The following is a 21,799-nucleotide window of genomic DNA, read 5'->3' as shown; positions in this document are numbered from 1 at the left end:
AATGTGTGAAATAAACATTGCAATACTATGGAAATACTGCCTGTCTGAGATTTGTATGCTACAATTTAGCATTGTTTGTTGGACCTTTGTACTTTTTGTTCATGCCATCCCAGTGTGCCACTGTGGTTGGCTCTGTAGAATAGAAGGATAAACATCTGACTAAGACTTATTCAATCTATGAAGGAATAGTGGTCAGCAGGATGGAGGAGCAGACTGAAGTAGGACAGGAATGAGAAGCCATACTTGCTCACCTCTCTGTCTAGAAGGGAGAGGATGTACATGTGTCACAAGGGCACACTTAGTATTAATGTTCTCTGACAGAGACCATGGGACTTAACCACAAGTGGATGATTCTAAGTGGTGGAGAAAGTTATTTACAGGCTTACATCATTTAAGTGACTTATAGTCCTTTGTTACGGCCAATAGATGTTCACTCTAAGTATTACTGTGCATGTGTGGGGAGAATGTAGGGCCTAAAATTGAAAACTCCTCTGGTGACTGCCAGGATTATGGCCTCACCATGTATGCACTCTTGGATAAAACCACCATGATTGCCAGCACAGATAACTGGCAGGTGCAAAGGATCTAAAAATATAATATGTGAGTACATATGGCAGCTGTTTATTTTGTATTTACAGTAGAGATACTTGAGCATGTAAGCAAAGAAAGTAAAGAAGAAAATGGTTCCCCAAAACCAACAAATGAAGAGGTGTTGTCAAGGTAATGGAATAGATCTGGATAGGTATGGACAGAAGAAGAAACACTTCTGAACAGAGTGAGACTCTGGAAAACAAGACAGGAATAGTTAAGATTAAAGGTGGTACTGGAGGGTAAATAATAGCAATGAAATAAGCACAGTGAAACAGGTGAAGGGAGAAGGTCTGGCAATGGCAAAGTATCTGAATAATTAGAATGAGAATCTTAGTGACAGAAGACCAAGGGGATCTCAGTTTTTGTTGCAACCTAAGTACATTAAGCAAGTTTCATGCCCAATGACAGAAGGGAGTGAGAGAGCAGTGACATTTCTAGCTCGGTACAGGCAGGGAAGGGGGGAGGAGGGTAGTGGGAGGGACACATTGTTATATGTGGAGGGATGTCATGGAAAATAGTAAAGGGACACTATGCTGACTTGGAATATAGGGGCTATTTCACACTATGAAGGATAAGAGTAATTAAGAAAAGATGTGAGGTCAATATAAAAGATGGGTAAAAGTTAGAGAAGTGAGGAGATTGTGGACCAGGAGGTATTCAATTGTAGAAGAAAAAACTATGGGGTGGAAGAGGTACTTAGGGTGTGGTTACAGTGCTTTATCAAGGATTTTTAGTAGTGGGAGAGAAGGTGGCAGAAAATGGAAATGCATGTGGATAATTTAGCTGGGCAAGACTGATGTGGTGGGGTGGGGTAATGATGGCAAATATGGAATATCTATGCAATAAATAAAAGACTTTACATTTATTTGCATGATTCTTTAGGGGAAGCATGTGAATAGATTGGATGGTTTCTGATTAGGGCGATGGCATAGGTCAAAAGAGCATTAATATGGGCAGAGTCACATGATGGTTATAGTAAGGTTTTTAGAAGAGGTTAGATGAGAATGGAAAGGTGTGTGCCATAGTGGGACATGCAATTAAATGAAGACTGAGGAGAAGACGACCAAGTCTCCACACTGGGGTTTAGAACATTCCATAGGAGTATGAGCTGAAAAATTAGTTGAAATGGGGCATGAAGACAGGCTAGTGCATAGGAGGCTCTTAAGTCAGCTTGAATGTTAGAAGTACCAAAGAGTAAGATAGACATATTATGGAGAAAAGAGTTTTAATAGAAACAGAGAGAAAAGGCTGGAATGCATTTACCATGGAAACTGAAGGAAAATAATAGAATGGTGGGAAGGTTAGTAAAAGAGATGACACGGTACTGGGGGAAGGAAAAGATAAAATCTGGAAGGTTTGTTATTTTTAATCTGTTTTGCTTGCTTTTTTTAAATTTAAATCACTGTTTTCATTATTTACAATTGGCTTGTTTTTGGGCTAGTGTGGTAGCTATCTTGAGATGTTATTGTTTTTTCTACTGACAGGAAATTAATTGTTGTTCTTTCTAGGTAGCCAGGTACTAAATGGTTACATTTATAGTGGATTTTCATTGTTCTTTTAGTGTTTACTGTTTGTTTTATAAGATCAAGTGAGACATTCGGCTGTCTTTTAAGAAAGACTGGAGAGCTGCATTTGTTTGCTTCAGACTGAGAGGCTGGAAAGCTGTTCTGAACATTTATTCCACAAGAAATAACTCAGGAAAACTATTTTTGTATTTTTCCAATGCACTTAAAGTTGTTTTGATATTTTTACTTAATCTGCTTTGGCAGCTTTTTTTACATTTTTGTATTTCCTTATGGCATCCGTTTTTTGGGGGTCTAGCTTCTTTAACTAAGTGACTTACCAGCTAATGGTAGGTAGTATTAGAAAATGTAAGAATTTATTAACAAAATGACACTAAGATTATTAATCTATGATGTCATTTAGTGTAGAAATTAATCACCGTTTACCACTTATTATTCATATTTTCACATTTCTGGTCATATTTTTATAACTGACAGACCTACGTGGAATAAATGGGTATTGGTGGGAAATGCTATGGTAGCATACAGGAAAATTCATTGTCAATGCCCATTTATATCCCACTACAGTTGAGATATTGCTAGTTGGTTGCTAGTAGTGATGAAAATATGCGATATTTCCATATGTACTTAATACTTCAAAAACAAGTGACTTACAAACTATTGTATGGGATCAAGTGAAACCTTAGATGTTGTTGAAGAAATCTATCAGTGATATTTGGACTGTACATTGCACTTCTTCAGAGATATTCACTGTTATTTATATTGTTAATTATATAATTAAGCATGTGTTTTTATATTTCTGCAAATATCTTAATAAACATGCACCCAGAGAAGGAATTGTTCTCATGTGAATGCTTATGTCTGGTTAACAAAGTTCTAACATTATATGTCTAGGTTGTATAGCTTCCAAGATATAACATTATGTTTATGAATGTTCTGCAAATATAAGTCTGAGTTTGTATGCATTATGATATAGTATGGAAAGACTATGCTTGCTCTGTCTATTATTACTATAAAGAATACTTCTTACTGATAATATTGCTATTTCTACAGTTTTAGGCATTGTTATTATTCACAAAATATTCACGTTTGTTTATCTTATGCTTTTTAAGTTGATTTTTCAGAAAATGCACTGGAATGCAAGAAGGGGGTGTAGGCTGCTGAAGGTATGACATTCCATACCACACAGGTGTTAATGAGTTAAATTACTGTTTTCACTGTTAACAGGTAGTTTGTTAATGGCTTAGTGTGAGAGCCATCTAGATACATTAATGGTCCGTGTAGTGAGTGTTCACTAATAAAAACTGTTTTAGGTAGACAAACACTAATTGGTACATTTTATATCTGCTTTTCAATTGTCTTTTTACTATTTGTTTCATACTGAGATCAGATGCACTCAGCTATACTGAGTGAACCTTGTTGGTAGTTGTAGTTTGACAATGATTACTGTGTGTAACTGAAGTATTTCAAGTATTTACTGTGAAAATCCTTCTTCCTCCATCTGGTGAGTGAATGCCTCTAGTCTGGTGTAGGCTTCTGAAGATGTCTGTAAAATGAAAAGATGAAAGCACTAAACTTTCTATGTAAGAGAGAGCTGGTGTTTCCTTCTGGTATGTTTCATTATTTTCAGTGTAAGAACTGCCTCATGCTCTCTGAAAATGAAACGTTGCTTAACCTAACAGAGTCTATCTGCAAGAGAAGAAAACAGTTAACTTGGAGGCAGCCCTCTCAAAGTCCTTTGCATGCAATGAGCATCACAGCATCCTACCCCACCCACAAGAACACAACATCCTCATACTAATAAGACTAATCTGTCATATACTGATGCCATAAAAAATTACTGCCAAAGCCTCGTGAAACTCTTAAGTGAGAACAGCAACAAAAACACCATGATGCATTTCTACATGCATCCCTTCATTAACACATCACAACATAATATCCCAGTACGTAATAAGAATAAATCACTTTCTGGGACTATCCTAGTAATTGGTGACCCCATTTTTAGACACACTGACTCCATGCTAACTAGGCTGAATAAGGACAGCATTGCAAGTATCTGTCTCATAGTAGCCAGGATTGCTGACATATCAAGGGCCCGCTGGACCTTCTCCTCCAGTAAGCATGACTATGACATGATCCTAGTCCATACCGAAGTGAACAATCTGTCACAAAAACCCATGGAATACACACAGAAGCCTTGCTGGATGCACGCTTCAGTCAAGGATAAGTCACTGGGTTTTAGTATCTTTCTCTCACTTATACTGATGCCTTGATTAAGGGGGAAAAATAATTACTTTTATTTCTTTAGTTAGTTAAGTTACTTAAATTTGTTTCCATTCAACAATTGGATAAGCAGCTGTTTTATTCCAGTGGTGTCCAGTATGTAGCTCCCTGGGATGAAATGATCGAGAATCTTGCTTGCATTGCAAAGTAGGCTCTGCAGCTCTTATTCAGGATCTTCTGCATACTAGCCAAAACTGTTGCTGCCCCATCATGAGTTTTTTAGGCGGAGTTTATCTAATGAATGTACCAGCATGCCATTGTAATTAACAAATCATTTCATAAACTGGACAACATCAGGGTGGCCCTTCTGAAAGCTGAATTTGGAGGTAGTTCTGTATCTGGAACATGTCTGCATTTTGGGTAGTCACCAAGACATGGTTCAAGTGTAATGAGAGTTCCCCATTCGTGCAGGAGTTCTATGCCTATCACTCCGTCAAGACCACTGGTAATAGTGGAGGTATGTTAGTGTTCATCAGGGACTTCATCTCTTCCAAACTGATACCTCATGACTCCCCACCCCAGTGGACTCATCAAACTCCAGCTCATATTAGGTAAGTCAGAATTTTAACTTATACCTTATTACCGCTCTCCTTCTGTGGTCCAATAGGATCATGAAACTTTCCTGGCATTCCTTGAAAATATCCCTGTCCTCAGTGATGTCAACAACCCCTCCATAGACTGGAGTATGTATACTTCTAATAATGGGTATGCACAACATTTCTTAGATTAGGTTCAATAGAATTCACAAATTGTCTGAAATCCCACTGGGGTGGTTCCTAGACTTAGTTCTTACAAACTCCAGTGGGGTGGTTCCTAGACTTAGTTCTTACAAATGCAGCCCTGGCATGTTCCTTGCCCCTGGTTGGCCCCTCATTAGCTACATCAGACAAACAACCAGTTACACTAACACACAGACACACACACACACACACACACACACACACACACACACACACACACACACACCCTTATTTAGAAAAATGCATTGACAGAGCAGTCCCAACCAGAACCAAATGCAGTGGCAAATCCGACAACAAACCACCCTGTTAGTCAATAAATATTAATGAATAATACAAAAGAAGGAAGAAAGTGCAGAACCTCCCATCACAAAGAGAATATAAAATGCCTCACCAAGAAACTAAAGGTAGCTATAAAGTCTAGCTAAACATACAATAAATGTAGGCTAGCTTCTAATGCTAAGGGTAGTTATAAGTCCTTCACATCACTGCTCCAGATTTTCTGTTATGGCACCTCCCATTCTAATCACAAAGGCATTGCTAAAATGCAAGCAAATAAGTTTGCTACAAATTTCTTCCCTGAAACTCTCATTTGCACTCCAAACATTTCTGAGTCACTCCTTCCCTCACCATCTCAAAGGATCACATCCTTAAGGCGCTCTTCAATACCAAAAACACCTCTTCAGAATAAGGGTTGCCTAATAAGTAGTGTCAAGCAGGCTCTCACTTATACTGTCCTTAAGTTGTTCAACCTAAGCCTTGCCGCAGGATATGTTCCCAAGTCATGGCATACTGTCACCTTAAGAGTGACCCAACAGCTGACCAGTGCAACTACAGACACATAAGCCTTACTAGATTTGTCTGTACAGCCATGGAACACATCATTACTAACCACATAAACAGAGACATGAAAAATTTGTTCTGGCTCAGCTTGCAACAATTTGGATTTGCTACAGGTATGTTATGCCTGGTTGTGTGCCTCTTTGTAAAGGTCAAACAGGAGATGGTCAATGGTCACATTGTGTTTGACACCGCATCACATGATGGGATTGTTAATAAGATAAAGGCCTTAAACTCTGATCCCTATGAGGTAAGATAGGTCCCAAACTGGCTCAAGGACAGAACACACGTTGTCAGGATTGATACTTTCAGTGACCATCTCCCTGCCTTCACTCATCAGTCAGCTAATTCCACCCAATTTCATCACCAGTACATTCAAACTCGAAACCTTAGCAACTTTAACCCTACAATTTTCACAAACACCTTCAAACTAATCAACTGGCAAATCCTTAATACTCTCCCCCTAGACAATGCTGTAGAACATTTCAACTCTATTTTCCTAGACACTCTGAATTGCCTAGCCCCTCTAAGAAACAAACAAATCAAAACTAACTCTGCTCCTTGGCTGACAAAAGATACTAAACAAATCATGCATCACAGAGACAAAGCCTGGAAGCATTATCAGAAAAATAAACTGCCTTCTTCCTTCCTCCAATACACCCAACTTCGCAACCAAGTAAAAAAACTAATCACTTTAGACAAAAAAACTACTATAGTAAACTGCAGTCTAACAAAAATAAGAACCCAAAACAATTTTGGAAATCAGTTAACTCCCTTCTACAACCAGGGTCCAAGAATAATCCCTGCCCAGACCCTAGTTTAACTGACAAGGAATTGAGTTCTCACTTCAACACCTTCTTCACAGAATCCATAGCTAATCTAACCAAAACATTCCCAAACAATAATCCACCTAACATCCTCTCCTCAACACCCAATAACCTTAATAAATGTCTCTTGAATTTCCAGTTCAAACCAGTTTCAACCAGCTTCATAAAAAGGCTCTTATCTAATCTTAAACCATGCTCCAATGCCCCTGACAACATACCCTCCTCCTTCCTCAAATGCACAGCTGAAGGTATTGCTCTCCCTATTAGTATCCTGATAAACAGATCCTTAAATGAGTCATAATGCACCCAAACTCTGTCGCTCAGCCTACATCCTACCTCTCCACAAAGGAGGTAAAACACCACTATCTCTAATTTCCGCCCCATCGCCTACTCTCTCCAATATCTAAAGTTCTAGAAATTGTGTCCACCACCAGCTTTTACCTTTCCTAACACAGAATCACCTACTTACTTCCACCCAACATGGCTTCCGCCCCGGCCATAGCACCATTACTGCCTTACTATCCTTCCTTGAAACAGTCAACCGAGCCCGAGACTCTGGACTCCTTGTGTCCACAGTACTACTAGATCTTTCCAAAGCCTTTGACACCATCTCCCATACACACCTACTCTTTCATCTCGCCAACCTTAATCTCTCCCCACATACTCTTTCCTGGTTCTCCAGTTACCTATCTGAAAGATCTCAAGCTGTCAGATGGATGAACTCTACCTCTTCCTTCTTGCCCATACCTACCAGTGTTCCCCAGGGGTCCATCCTTGGACCCATGCTCTTCAACATCTTTATAAATAATCTACACTCTATCATACCTGACACCACAGTCATCCAATACGCTGATGACTCCACATTAGTTTGTGCTGCCTCTAACTTTTCTGAACTCCAGACTAAAACACAAATAGCCTTTTCCACCACAGAGAACTGGATGCACCAAAACCACCTCTCCCTCAACTCTAATAAATCCAAAATTCTAATTTTTACCCCTTCCAGAGCTTCCTCATCCTTTGACAAAGATTCCTTCAAAGTCTTCAGCCAAACCAACACTGCTATAGAAGTAGTGCCTTCCTCTAAACTACTCGGCATTACCATAGATGAACACCTAAAATTCGATCTCCACATTCAACAAAACATAAAGAAAACCCACCAAAAGTTAGGTATGCTCTACAGAAACAACCAATTTCTTTCCAACTCCTCTAGGCACACCCTGGCAATTACATACCTTCTACCCTCTCTTCTTTATGGAACCCCTCTTTTAACCAATCTGTCTATTTCCAACATCTCAAAACTTGAAACTTGCTATAATAAGATCTCTAAATTCACAACCAAATCCAAAACCTCAACTCACCACTGCCTTACCCTTAAATCTCTAAATTGGCTTGAACTTCCCAACCACTTGGACTATCTCCAACTAACCACCGCTCACAAACTAATATTCTACCCAGACTCATGCCCTGCCTTAATAAACATCCTTCCACCATACACCCCAAACAGATCTCTGAGATCTGAACACCAAAACCTTATCTCCATCCACAAACCTAAACGTCCTGCTGGCCAACTTCTACTCTCCTTCTCTCTAGGTAAAAAATGGAACTCTCTCCCTCCTTCTCTTAGGACTATACCTAACTCCGAATCCTTCAAGACCCTACTTCTCAAATACCTGTCATCCAAATGGAAATGTTCCTGCTCTCACCAGATATAATTTCCAGGGATCTCTTTCCCTGAGCTCTCCATTTCCTGGCCCTCTCTACCTCCAAGATTTTCCTGACTTTTCTAACTTTCTCCTGACTCCAACTTTTTTTCAGTCTGTAAAAAAATAAATAAATAAATAAACTTTTGCACATCTATGTATTTTTGTTATTTTACTCTGCACTGTATTGCTTTATTATGCTTGCTCATTATGCACATTTTATGTAAATGTATTTCATGACTGCTTGAATCTTACTCTTGTATTATACCATTAACTTTATGTAACCATGTTTCATTGTATTGCTTGTGGAGCTTTTCATGAATGAATGGACTGCATGAATCTTTACTCTTGTATTTTACCATTAACTTTATGTAACCATGTTTCATTGTATTGCTTGTGGAGCTTTTCTCCCCGGGCCTCCACTGAAAATGGGCACTTCTTGGCCCAGTGGACTTCCCCGGTAATCAAACTGAAATAAATAAATAAATTGGGAGAAATTAAAAAAAGGTAATGTGACTTTAAATTTTTTTCTCTCCTATTATCTTTCCCAAAACAATGATAACTTTATAAATAATATATAGTACTAAAAATTAATTTAAATCAAAATCTTATCTAACTGCAAACTACTATTTTATACTTTTATCTCTTTATATACATGGCATAGCACTAGTGAAATGGTATAAAATCATTTACTCATTTCATATATTTATATATATTTCTTTTATATCCTATACTTATTTCTTCATGTATGCACCTTCCCTTTCTGTTTTAGTCCTAGTGTCATAGTATTTAATCACTATAGGAGAGAGAAAGGCTTACTATGTTACTGTTAAGTAAAGTGGTGAAATGTTATTATTATATATACATTTACTACTAAACTGAACTTCTGCAATGTGCTCCATTTAGCTAATATATCTTATAGCGGTGTGTGGTTGGTAATTTGGAGCCTTTATTTTAAATGTTCATCATTTTTCAAGTTATGCTTAAAAGCTTCACTTCACTAGAAAATTCCCACTTACTTACTTTTTTGATGGAATTTTGACAACTTTTGTGACAAGCTCAAGCTTCCAAAGGCTTCAGTTAGCTCATAGACTCATAAGAAATAATCTCTGCTGTCTTCCAGGAAGCAGACGTGACCTCTGAACCTGTTTCTCTTCACTGAACTCTAACAGCCAGTCAGATTCAAGAATGATCGTTTGAACTGTGTTTTCATTCATTTAGGAATTATTTTTTATCTAAAATGTTTTATAAGCATATGTTTTACTGAAAATAGTGATTTATTTAATCTGAATTACATTTATATTTAAATAAGAATTACAAATATGTTTCTGACGGTGACAGTTTTAAATGCATCTTTTTTCCTGTCTGCTTTAATGATATTATAGTCCTGTATTTACTCATAGCACAAATAATTATTAGGATTAATCAATTTATTTTAGTCTGTTTAGATAAAAAGAATTTTAAGAAATTATATAGGCTTCATGTTCTTAGTTCATGCATACATAGTATATTAAATTTATTTTTTTCTTTTGTATGTTTTTAATGTACATGCAGTTTCCCTTCTGCTTGTTATTAACCTGCGGCAGTTAGGAATTCCCACTAGATGTCATGAGAGGGTTAGTTTGTGGCATCTATGAGAGCTATAGTAAGCTTGGATATAGTTTATCCATGCAGAAGGTTATTAAAATATACGGTTTTATTTTCAAATTTAGGGTTTTTAAATTGTCCATAACAGTTTTAAAAAATGTATTTGTCATAATGAATCAAGGAAAGCACTTTTCAGTTTTACTTATAATAGCAGTCTCCATCAAATGATAATATTTAACATTATAACAGTTAATGTCAATCAGTTGAACAACTCCATGAAAAGTAGTAGTATCAACAAATAGTTAATGCTACATAAATCAAATGCTGCATTTATTCAGGAATCCCACTTAGTAACAGAAGATCTAAACAAATTAACCTTTAACAATTATACGATTTTTCTAAGTTCAAACTGCAACCACAAAAGAAGAGGTGTCCTAATTTTACACAGAAAACCAATGAGAATTCAATAAATAGTTGACTCATACTCAAACAGTGATGGTATGGTTGCATTAGTCATACTAAAACTAGATAAAAATATGTACACTTTTGCAATTACCTACTGGATACTGGGTATTCGGAATTGTTTGTGTCTTTTGGCTTTTCCCGATTAGGGGTCGCCACAGCGGAACTCCGGTCCGCTAATGATTGGCAGTTGATTTTTACGTACTAGCTTGCCAGGCCTGATGCACAACCTTCAACGAAGGTACGCCCATTCACGCATGTCTCCACGCAGAAGACGCTTTAGCTGAGAATCGAACCGGACAGCGTCTTACTGTGAGGTGACAACGCTACCGCAGCACCACCACCGCAGTACTGGGTATTCGGAATAAAACTGTGAAAAAACATTTAGACACCATAACATTAAAATCTAAAGGTGAATTACCATTAGCAGATGATTTTAATTGCATCTTGTCCTCCACTGATACCACAAGCTCTAAGCCCTTCAAGATATCCCCTGTTGCCAAGCACTTGAACTACATAGAAGACAGAAACCTAACTGACATTGACGGCATAAAAATATTATCCTCCCTAAAGTATTCTCACTACTCTTACAGATTTGGCACACATACCAACATAGACAAAATCTTGGTAATCAGTTCTTTACTGGCCAAACTGATAATGTAATGCTGACATCACATTCAATGTAACACTTAATACAGACCCCTTAAACTTCTGCCAAAGGCTACCTGCTTATCTAGTAACAGTACAAGGATTTAAAGCATGGTTTCTAGATGAAATAAAGCTTTACCTAGAAAGCAATAATAATGGAGAGGTTTCAGATATTATCCTATGGGACACTTTAAAGGTAGTCTTACATGGTAAAGTCAAACGTTGGTATATAAATAAAAGGAAAGGATGGGATAAAAAACTGGTAGACATACAAAAAAATTGATGAACTAAAACTTACATCAAATGACAAATCTGCATTAGCAGACATATGTAAACTGAACAAGGAATATCAGGATATCATGCATCATAAAATATCAATAAATCTGAAAAAAAACAGATTACAATCCTAATCAATTAATCCCAAGAGTATGCACAGGATTGCAATTAGATCTAAATATTTAAATGAAAAAAGTCATGTAAAATAATATACACTAGAAATAATAAGACTCTCAAAATTACAGATCTAAAAATATCTTATTATGTTTCAAAAATATTATAGGAATACTAATAATAATAACTCATCTACAAGTGATAAAAGTATAGACAACTTTCTTGCTAATAATATTCAAAAGAAGCTATCCAAATACAATATTAATAACATAGATAAAGCCTTTTCCTTTAAAGAATTAAAGGAACAAATAACAAATCTTAAGACAAAAAAGGCACCAGGGTTGGATGGTCTAATTCCAGAATTTTACAAACTCTTAGTTGATACCATCTTGAAAATCTTACTCAGTGCATTCCAAGAAGTTAAAACTACAGCAAACATCTCACCCTCATGGAAATATTCTATCATCTCTCCCATCTTAAAACCAAATAAAGAGCCCAACCATTGCACATCATACAAGACAATTTATTTGCTTAACTTTGATTACAAGATATTCATGTCTACCTTAACAGACAGATTAAATAATATTCTTTCAGTATTAATTCATGAAGACCAAAGCGGGTTTATCAAAAACGGAAAGGTTCAAGACAATGTAATTAGATTACTGTCCTTAATAGATTTAGCAAACAAGAAAAAATGATCTTTCTATTTTAAACCTTGATAAAGATAAAGTTTTTGACTCCCTAAGTTGGCCATATCTGCTTAAAGCTCTGCAAAAATACAATTTCTCCCCAAACTTTATAGGATTAATTAAAAAACTATATGAAAAGTCCATAGGCTGTGTAAAGATTGGATTTTATCTATCTAACCCTTTCAAAATATTAAGAGGTACTAAACAGGGGTGTCCCCTCTCCCCATTACTCTTTGCCCTGGCTATTGAGCCTCTTGCAAATTATGTTAGAAATAATGACAGTGTTAAAGGACATAAAGTGTCAGACAAATTATCCCCCAAGATACAACTGTTTGCTGATGACCTACTAATAACATCTAATGATATTGACAATTCCTATCACCTATTACATAATCTAGACTTCTTTGCAAACATCTCTTGTCTAAAATTCAATCACAACAAAACTCAGGCACTTCTAGTGAATAAAAATGTTACTATGAAACTTAAATCAAAAGAGACAAACTGGGAGGCCACATATATTAAATATCTAGGTATCATTATCGAATCTAATTATAAAAATTACTCATCTAATTACCAACACCTTATAAATGCAATTACTAGTCTAATAGACAGTTGGAACAGACTCTTCCTCACATTTGAAAACAGACTAACTTTAATCAAAATGATACTGTTACCTAAAATCTTATTCATTGGCCAAGCTCTAATAATTCCCCAACCTGTCAGAATTAAAAAAGAAATTTAGTAACTCATTACTCAACTTCCTTCGGTATCCCAAAAAAAAAACAAGAATTTCTCTTCTCTGGCACACCACAATTTGGGATGAAGGAGGTATAGGGTTTCCAAATATTGATTTTTATTTAAACTCTGCATTTGTTAACATAGTGTTGATTTGGAATAATAAGTCTTATACATCATATTGGAAATCAATACATGAAACCTTACTTCTTAATAGTAACAGAACAGTGCATGAACCATATACTCAAATATATACAGCTTTATATGAATTTTAAAAATATGCATTCAAAGTGAAAGGTCAGAACTTGTTCTCACACCTCTTATAACCAAATATTGTTTAAAAAACTTATATTTTCTAATCATTTAATTTAAGAATTTATTAAGAATGATTTTTCCTGTTGCTTACACAAATGAATGTTTGATATCTTTTGATACTCGTTAAATGTTAGAATTTAAGATGGGTGACCTATTATATTGGAATCAATTTTGGTTAGCTAATAAAATAAGTTCTGCAGAATATTTGATCAGCAGATACAGTTTTCAAAAATTGGCTAGACATCCAAATTTGTAAGGGTTTTATACATACTAAGCTTGTACCGTCATTAGAGGCATACTATAAGAGTAACTTAAAAATCTTGGATTTTATCTCAACAATTATTAATAGCTCACCCAAGAACACTTCATACATATCTGCTATTTATAAAATTCTCAGAATGATTTTTCTTTTTGGAATTATTCAAATGAAGTTAATAGACAAGTATTCTCAGAAAAAGATAAAAACTTTGTTTTCAGTCGGTGAAGAAATCCACGTCTTCTCTGTTCTGACATGTATACACATGGAAATTTTTACATAGATGTTTTTTTCACCCCACATAGACTAGCAATAATGTACAAGAAAGATGAAACAAAATGCTAGAGATATGGACACCCTGATGCTGACTAGATACACATGGTTGTTAATTGCAAAATAATTTCCCCATTTTGGTTAGACTTTAAATATCTTAGTAAAGCTCTGTGGAATGACAAGTGTATAATTTCTGACTCTCTTATCCTTTTCAGTGTTCCTGTTGCTGAAGTCATTCCTAAAAACCAAAATTTTTACTATGCTCTTTCCTCTCTATAGCAAGGAAACTTGCTATTAAAAATTAGAAATCCCAATCTACTCCTGTCTTTACAGTTGAGTTTATTCATCTTCTGAAATACATTTGTAAAAATGAGACTGCTACTATAAAAGCAAAACAACATAACTCATCATTTAATTACTTGGACAAAATTGTCTAATTTGTTAGAGAAATATTAAGTGTTCTCCTACGTATATTGCTTTTTTAGTTGTTATGGACATTGTATATACTTTTTTTTTTTTCTTGTTACTATACCATTAAGTTACTGTGTTATAAAATGAATAAAAACATTTTGGGGAAAAAAAGGTGTGGTAGAGCTGTAGGGTGATAATTGCCAAGGCATGCATGGCCTCTGGTCAAATAGCCCTGTATTTCCTATGATTCTTGTGTGATCCCAATATAATAAACTATGCAGCCCAGATTTCAACATTCCCATTTTCAGTCCAGGATTAAACAATGATAAGTATGCTACAATCTGACCAGTCCATGTCTGACCACTAGAAATAATTTCTAAGCTCAGCTGTACAGTATTTTGATCAATCAGTAACAATCAACAGAACAAGATATCTAAAAGGAAGAGCCTGTGGACTTCCTAAGTTATACACTTACGTTATACTACTAAACCAAGTCATAGTGATGATTCATTCATAACCATCCCCTGTGTATCTGAGGCAGCACTAGATATTCAGCATTTCAAGGACTGACAATCTACTTCTAATGACAGGGTGCAGGGCCTTCATGCACCATTTCAATCCTTTACCCTGATCATTTGAAACATTCTTCCAATAAAACATAATTAATAACAGAAGCAGGGACACAAGACGTAACTTGGACATTTGGATGGGGAACAGGGAATTCATCCCTGTTCGGGGCCTGTCTCCCTAATGGACACAGGCAGCTTGTAAATGGTTCATCTCCTAGGCCATTGCTTGTAAATGTTTTATCTCCCAACCCTCTGCTTACACTTATCAAAGGAACCAAAACTTGTCAGAGGTTTGGGATACATGGCTAGGCCTAAAAAAGCCCCAGTGGTTGTTAGGGTTGTACACACCAATGAACCTATGAACCAAAGCCCGTTTTTGTTTTTCAGCTGCCGCTTTCTCTTTCTTATGCAGCTGCTATGAACCACACTTCCTCAATGTAACTGCAGAATAGGTCAGTGTCTGCTACCAGTTCTTCGATAGAAAAAGCAGTTTATGGATCATTTCATCTCTTTAGTCAGGGCTTAAATTTAGTAAGCCTGTGTATAAGGACTCCATGTTTGTGGGAATACAAAATAATTGCCTTTTAGAATGTCTTATCTCTTCAGTGTGAATAGAACCATTGCTGCCACCAGAAAGGAAGGAATGCCACAGGTAACTGTGGAGTATATCTGGTATGACCAATGGCTAATGTTATAAATATGTATTGCAGATGCAATCCTACCTCTAGCCATTTATTAAGTTTAATGAATAGCCAGATTAGTGAATGCAATCAAAGGGCACAAGTCAAGAAATATAAGTCCAGAAATTGGATGTTGTTTGTTAAACTTGCTTAAATTACTATCAACATTAAATCTTCTGTTGGCTTTTTTTTCCTACCCCCCACCCACCCCCACACACACACCTTGGCAGTTTCCCTTTGGGGATGCATACACTTCAGCTTCATTTGCAGTGGGTTCAAGTGAATGATAAATAGATTTCTTTCTAGATTTGTGTTAAGCCTTTTCTTCTTAATAATAAAAACTGGGACAGTAGATGTTAAGCAGAAATCTCCAATGAAACTATCAGCTAGGCATAATTAGAAGCTAGCCCAATTATTCACTTAAAATATTATAAAAAAATACACAATCAAAGATTGCTTAAAGAACATTTCTTCTGAAGCAGAAATGCGTACCGTATGAACAAGTCCATATGGAACTGCAATAATGGATATAAATGCTACAAATTGTGTAGTCATCTTCAGCAGGCACTCTTTTTTAACAGGAAGCATCTTTATTAAATTATCATGTATGACATAAACAATCTTACATTTATATAAATGAAAATAAACCATGGCTACACAATCTCAGTTGCAAATATTACAAACCATGCCGACACAACTGTAGCTGCAAACATTATACATCACCTGTAATATATCCAGTCATTGTCAGTCAACCATTACGTAGCTCATTCAGATCCTGTCTTCTTTTAAACCTTGTTTATCCTCTGCATGTACTGATCCCACTCTTCCCTTTTTTCCTGTGTAATTTGCTCCTACTCTTTACTAAAGACCCTGATTCCAGCTGTTTTCTCTCTGTTACTATCTTCGCTACTTCTAGTAAAGTTGGGTTTAGACACTGATTTCCATTTTCTAGTAACTGCTTTTTTGGCAGCCATCATAATTAGGCTCAGCAAGGCCTTACTATGTCTAGGCAATTCTGATTCTGTATCATAGCTCAAAAAATGTATTTCCTCAGTTATACCAGTTTGCTCACCCAGCGTCTCTGACAGATCAGTCTGCAGGGAATTTTTAAAGTCTACCAACTCGTTACACTTCCAGAAATATGTTCCCAATTACCTCTTTCTTCACCATCACACCTCCAACATTTGCTATCTACCTGAAGAAAAATTCTTTAGAGTCTACTTGCAGTATAAAAATACCTATGTAAACACCTTCAAGCAAAGATCCTAAATCTTCCAGACTTTGTTGCATATTTGGGAGACATACTTATGTCCCCCAACTGTTTCTTTGTGAATTGCTTATCCAGTCTCTCGTCCCAAACCTTTTTAACTTCCTCTGATTGATTCTTATAATTATCATGCAATATTCTATATGCTCTACTAATTATTCCTTTCTTAATGGCAACTTCTGTTCTAGATTCTACTAAAAACTCTACCAGTGCTGACCTTTCATTTAGGACCCACCCCCATTTCTTTCTCTTTGCCTATATTCTGATATCAGTTCTTCAGAGAAAAAGCAATCTCTAACTTACAGTTCAAATAAGTTCCTGGCATCTTCCCATTCTATTACCTTTCTCTCGCTAGTTATTTGCTCCCAGTACCTTGGTTCCTTTGCCAGTTTTCTCCAATAAATTCCACCCCACTCTTGGTTATTTTCTGCATACCTAATTGCAGCCACATTCCTCTATTACCGTGTTGGCTTGGTTCTTAGAATACTTTCTGCTACTTTAAGAATATAATATTCTGTATAATTATTGTTATTTTCCTTAAATGTCTGCATCCCACATTCCAGTCTATCCTTGTTACTTGAGCTTCCCCCATGTTTCATTATCATCTCTTTCCACTTTAAATTATAGTTTTCTGCTTGTGCCATGTATAGGAGCCTTAACTGTGTTGTTCTGAAATACCTCTTTCAAATTGGGTAATCCCAATCCACCCTGTTCTATTGGAAGAATAAGTTTATTCCACTTGACTCTTGCTGTCTTCCCTTCCCAGATAAAGTCCTTCAGCTCTTTATCAATGGTTATCAACAACTTCTCCTCTGGTTAATAAAAATATGCCTGACCTGTGTATAAGACTAAAGGGTCCAAAAACATTTTAACTGCTTGCAGCTTACCACCAAAATCCATATAACAGAGCTTCCATTTTCTCAGTTTTTGTATTATCTTTTGTTTAGTCTCTTCTCACATATCCTTAGCTGTGACACTGGAATCATGTTTAATCCATGCACCTATATATTTAATTTTATCATGTCCCCATAAGTATAGATATTTCTAAACTAATTTGTATGTGGGTACATAAGTAACTGCTATTGCCTTTGCTTTAGTTTCATTAATTTTGTATCCCAAAAAGGTTTGAAACTGTCTCAATAAGTTCCACAACACTGTAATTTCCCTTTCTGGTTTTGTCAGGTATAAAATAATGTCATCTGCAACTATAACCAGCTTTTCTTCACTACCATACCAATTATATCCTTGAATTTCTGAGTCCCTTATTTTCGTTGCCAATGGTTCTAAATATAATGCAAACAACAAAGGTGAGAGAGGACACCAATGCCTGGTCCTTCTAATCAAGCAGAAATTATCAGAGAGGACCTGACCCACTTTAATTTTCACTTCTGATCCATCATATATCCTCCTAATTAACCATTTATCAGGGAATCCAAATGCTTCCATTGCTCTGCTCATAAATTCCCAACGTACTGTGTCAGTGCTTTCTCTGCATCAAGATCCACCAGCAACAGTGGTACTTTCTTACATTCTGCTTCCCTCTGTATCATCAGTGCTCTGTTAATGTTGTCAAATGTTTGCCTCCCCTCCACAAAACCACACTGATCTATATCTATCAATTTAGGCATTACTTTTGCCATTCTTTTAGCCATTGTAGACATGAACACTTTATAATCATGGTTTATTATTGAACTGGGCCTGTATGGAGCTGGATCTGATGGGTCTATATCACATCGTTGAATTTGTATAAGTTCAAACGATGTAATATCGAACCCAAAAGTCAGAAACTGCACAATAATGAACACACAGAACAGCGATTGTTTTCCCAGGAAAAAAAATAGCTGTTCCCTAACAAAAAAAAAAAACATAAACCTTAAACTAAAACTAAACCACCACACACCCCCTTACTTAAATATGCAAACTCCGAGATCATACCACAGTTGAGGAAATAGAAAAGCCTCGAAAACACCCCACCAATTTTTTTTCCCTGGGAAAAAAATCGATGTGCCGTGGCTTCGCTATTTTTTGAGCTTTTGGGTTTGATATTACATTGTCCGAACTTATACAAGTTCAACGATGTAATATAGACCCAGATCTGATGGATCTTTACCCTGTTTAGGAATTACAGCTACACTCTTCCAGGATGGTGGTACTTCTCCTCCTAAAATACTGTTAAACAAAACCTTCCAGATCTTTATCAGTTTTTGTCCCTCCTAGATTCTGAATTTCTAAGGGAATACTATCTACTCCTTGGGACCTTCCTGTAGACTGGTTATACATCACCATTTTTATCTCATTTCCTCCTATCCTAACTGCTAGTAATTGAGCCTCATCTACCTCTAACCTTAGCATATTTAATTCTTCCATAAACATTTCCATTTGTACCCTTTCTTGATTTCCATATTTCTCTGTTTTATACAGCCTTTCATAGAATTTCCACAACATTTCTAATACTTCTTCAGTATCCCTTATCTTCCTTGTTATAGGCTCCCTAAGCTTGGTGACAGCCCTTTCTACTTTCTGTTGCCTGAGTCATTGTGCTAAACGTTCATAGGATAGGATCATAAGAAGTTACAAGGCTAATGGCCGTGAGGCCCTTACAAGACTAGACAAGTTTTAACCCATTTTCCTCTTGTATTGATGCTTTTAGCCAACCTAACTCAACATCTCCTGCCCTTGTCCAGAAGGGACACAGGTGAGACCTCTGGGGGGAATTTATGGTTTCCCATCCAATCATCTAGGTTGCGCTTAAAAAGGATCAATGATGCACTCTGTTTCATTTGGATTATCAGCTTATTTCAGAGTAGGGGAAGCCTTTGGGAGATGAACATGCCTCTTCTGCAAGTCCTGTTGATATCTCATCAATTTTAAGGTCACTAGAGTCAGTAAATGAGTGCCATTTCACTTGCTAACATTTCCATCAGGGCAGGATCTGTGGTTGCCTTATAAGCAAGGCTGAGATCTCCCTTAAGTAGTCTCTATGACACAGAGTACAGCAACATCTATGGACACAGAGTACAGAGGCAGGGATTTTAGTCTTCAACATAAGGCATGTGTTGAACACCTCATATTTTTATTTTAAGGTACCTCTGAAGGCTCTCCAATTGCTGTAGGTGCCTGGTGATGTACATACCAAAGGGGGCATTATATTTTATTATTGGTCCGATAAGAGAAGAGCACAGGGGGTTATAACCTCACTTTTCTTCGAGGAAATGCCCGACTAATAAGATGGGCAATGCAGAAGGCTCTCCTTACAACTGAGGAAACATGGTGGTCAAGGTGGTGTTATTAATGTGACACTTTGCATGAATGTGTCCCTTGCCAAAGGAACGATGATACACTTTTTTGTGTTTAACTTGAGCCTATGGCTTTGGCACTAACCGTTACTTTTAGTAAGACCCTCCTGAAGGGTGTCAATGTCACTAAGAGATTTTATGACCGAGACCAGCTTGCAGTCATCTGCAGACTTTGTCAGCCATATGCCATTTCTTTTGGCCTGCACTTCAGAAAGTATATTCCAAACAATAGGGGTCTCAGCACTGAGCCCTGTGGAACACCACTGGTGACTTGTCTGTTGGTGGATGTAGAGTCTTCTATTTTAACTGTCTTTTCTATCAGTGAGCTAGTTTGCAACCCACCTAATTATATACTGATTTACATTCAGCTGGGTTAGTTTATCAATGATACCCGAGAGGGGAATAGTGTTGAAGGCCTTTGCTAAGTTGAAATAGGCCATATGCACAGATTAACCATCATCTAGAGCTTTGGTAGCTGACTCAAGGAAGTCCACCATGTTCAGTAGACAGAATCTCTTTTTGATGAAGCCAAACTGGGATGGGTCTAGTGCTTGCAGGTCACCTACAGTATATCTTTACTGATCAGGTCCATGATGATTCTCTCCATGGCCTTGCATATGAGGCTGGTCAGACTTATGGGTCTATAGTTCCTGAGGTCAGAGGAGGAACTCCCCTTGTGTAGGGGGGTGACAGTAGCAGTTTTCCAGTCTGGAGGGATATATCCAGTGCTTAGGCTGTGGTTGAAGAAGGTACCCAGAGGAACAGCTAGCTCCTGCTTTAAATAATTTAGAATGCAGCCAGAAATTTTGTCTGGTCCCACAGAGGCCATGTTTCTGGCTTTGGAAAGAGCATTAAGGACCTGCTCCTTAGAGATTACAGGGGGAGAACATGTAGGGGAATGTCTTGTGGTATATGAGACATATGCAAGGGGAAGAAGTTCTCACTGAATCGATCCACCAGTAGGTTTGCAATAATCCCAAGTTCAATATATGTTGTGCCATTTATAATTATTTTTGCACAAATCTGGGATTTTCCTTTGAGGTTGCGGACGTAAGCAAAGAATGCCTTGTGGTTACCCTTAGGTAGGATGGTCAATTTAGATTCATTGTCATCTTTGGATTTCTTTACTAAATGTCTTATTTGCTTATTTAAGTCAAGGATGGACCTCTTTGAGTTGGGGGACCATCCCTTACTACTTTTAGACAGCAGCTTCTTTCTCCTATTATGTATCCTGTTTAAGGTGGGTGTCCACCAAGCAGGTTTGTTCTTTTGTGAGGAACTTACTTTGAGCCTGCCAGATACAGCTGAGTCAATGAAATTGTGTAGATGCTTATACAAGGATTTGGTGTAAATCCAGGCATAGGTACCCTTGCCATCACTGGGGCCAGGAGCTATGAAACTACTAATGTTGCCTTGTAAAAGGTTGCAATTTGCTTTGGAGGAATGTTTTAGTCATGTTTCAGCTGTAGGTGTGTCAGACATGATTCTTATTTCTAATGTGACTGATCTGTGATCAGATCTCACCAGGGAGGACTGCACACTTGGGGTGGTGCAAGCATGTTTGTAAGCACCAGATCCAAAATGTTTGAACCCCTTGTGTGGGTGTCACCTAACTGGTCCAGGGCATTTAAGTTTACAAATTTCAAAAATCTCTGGGTGAGTGCATTGTTACAGGTATAGTTAGACCAAGTTATTGATGGGTAGTTGAAGTCCCGCAAAG

Source organism: Protopterus annectens, chromosome 9.part0 (genome assembly GCF_019279795.1).
Source record: "Protopterus annectens isolate FY-2018-M chromosome 9.part0, PAN1.0, whole genome shotgun sequence".
NCBI lineage: Eukaryota > Metazoa > Chordata > Ceratodontiformes > Protopteridae > Protopterus > Protopterus annectens.
The sequence above is the reverse complement of the archived record's forward strand: the minus strand, read 5'-3'. Positions refer to the sequence as shown.